Below are 2,287 nucleotides of genomic sequence, written 5' to 3'. Positions count from 1 at the left end.
GAAAGGGTACATATATAAACACAGTAATGAAAGCAAGTAACTAACAAAAATTTACTGCTCTATGGGGGAAAAAAATATCATTTTCTTAAGTACCCTGCCTATCCTACTACAAGACTTTATATACAATTGAAAAACTTACATTCAAGAATCTATTTCCATTAGACTGAGACATAAAAATATAGCACAAGTTTTCCATTCACAGCTGTCAGGATAAATAAACAAATTACATCAAATATCTATATCAACATCATTGCTGCCTGTTCCAATAATAACAATAAAAACCTTAACAATATGCATCTTCACACTGCTTCATATACAATATATAGAAATCACTTCAGTATGTCAAAATAAGATATAAAACATTCAATTCTATAATTGAAATATACTTGTGTGTGTGTGTGTGTGTGTATTTATATCCATACATACGTACATGCATACATACCTACAAACATACATATACACATGCGTGCGCACACGCACACACGCAGTCACGCATGCACACACACACACACACACACACACACACACACACACACACACACACACACACACACACACACACACACACACACACAAATTTATGCAATCAATTTTTAAAATAACATATACATGAATATGATGATAATATTTTTTTAAGTGTCTTTTGGCAAGCCACTTTTACTACAGTTAAAACCTTAATCATTACCACATGTTTAGTTCTATAACACTGCAGTTTTTTTCACAGTACGGAGATACAGTGATCAGTGAGTTAAAATAAAAATGAAAAAAGAAGTTTAAAGTAATTTCAAATATTTACACAAAACCCTGTTCCTGATACCCATTTACAGTCAGGGTATGACAGTGTATAATGTATTTATAAATCATCTAAAAAGATCCAAAGAAGTTATATATTTTTACTTTCTTTAAAAATTCTCCTTTCCTTGGACCCATGTAGAGATCCATATACATGGATCGTCTTCATCTTTTACTTTCTGCATATGCTTGCTTAAGGATGAAAAATGGACTTCTTACACCACATAATACTAATGATATCACTATAGTGTTAATGCGTACTCCTCATACAACTCCATGAGTGTTTATTGAGAAAAAGAGAGAAAAAAAATGAAAATGTCTGGTATGGCACATCCTCTGACACCACATATACATGACAGAGAAAAACAGTGCAATGAGAAAGTTGTGCTTTGTGTTCCTATCCATCATACAGTGGCATAATTTGACATTTACTCTTAATAAAATCAAATTTACTCAAAGTCAGAATAAAGTGCAAATAATATAAGATTTGCAACTTTGTGTAATGCTTGACAACCATCCTACTCGTATCCTTTGGAGATTAACAGTTTCATAACTTGGATCCTGTTTCACTCTATATTCATTAATATCCTCAGGAATAATATATCTTCAAAGTAATTACTCTACGTCTGTTCATAAGGATTACCAGAGAAAATAAGGGTCAAAATAAAAATGCCATCATAAATTGAAATAGGTTGAATGATTCAGAGAAAGAGAAAGAGACAGAAGAGAACAGGAGAGGAGATTGAGTGAGTGAGAGAGACTGATTAACTGGTTGACTGATTTTCTAAAGAATCTCATGTACAGTATGCAAAAAGGTGCAATAGTCACTCTGACTACCGAACATAAATCTGATAATATTTCTTTTCAAGTGAAAAGAGAGATGCAGCTAGTAATAAAACTGCAGAAACAAGAAGTAAGATTAAAGGTTTGACTGGGTTTTAACAATAAAAATCAAGATTAGGCTTTTCTTAAATGTAATTTAATTACATAAAAAATATATAAGAACAATCTACAGACAAAGAATATATATCTATTAGCTAAATAAATCTCATAAAAACATTCTGTAATAAGAGTAGAACAATCACATTCACAATCACATAATAACAAGCCATGTTTCAAAATACAATCAGGCTCAGTAAGAATCACAATTCAATTTAAGGTTTAAAAAATGCCCTGGAAGGCTCAGCAGAGTGGTTTAAGGAAACTGTCCACTTTGGGCCAAGAATACTTTTGAGGCAAACTAATGAAACTCAAACCCTCCAATTCTTGTGTGCAGAAGCTCCCAAATTCAAATTGAATTTAATATACCAACAGCCAAAATAATTACTTAAAATCTGCCATTAATACTTCTTCATTTTTCTTGACAATTTTTTTTTTTTTTTTAATCTTGTAAATTATATATATATATATATATATTCCATCTATTTCCCTTATTTTTTTGTATACAATAATTTATTAAATTTTGAGAAGCAGCTCTGCTGGCCACTACAACTAA

Source organism: Penaeus chinensis, chromosome 1 (genome assembly GCF_019202785.1).
Source record: "Penaeus chinensis breed Huanghai No. 1 chromosome 1, ASM1920278v2, whole genome shotgun sequence".
NCBI lineage: Eukaryota > Metazoa > Arthropoda > Malacostraca > Decapoda > Penaeidae > Penaeus > Penaeus chinensis.
Note: the sequence above shows the minus strand (reverse complement) of the source record.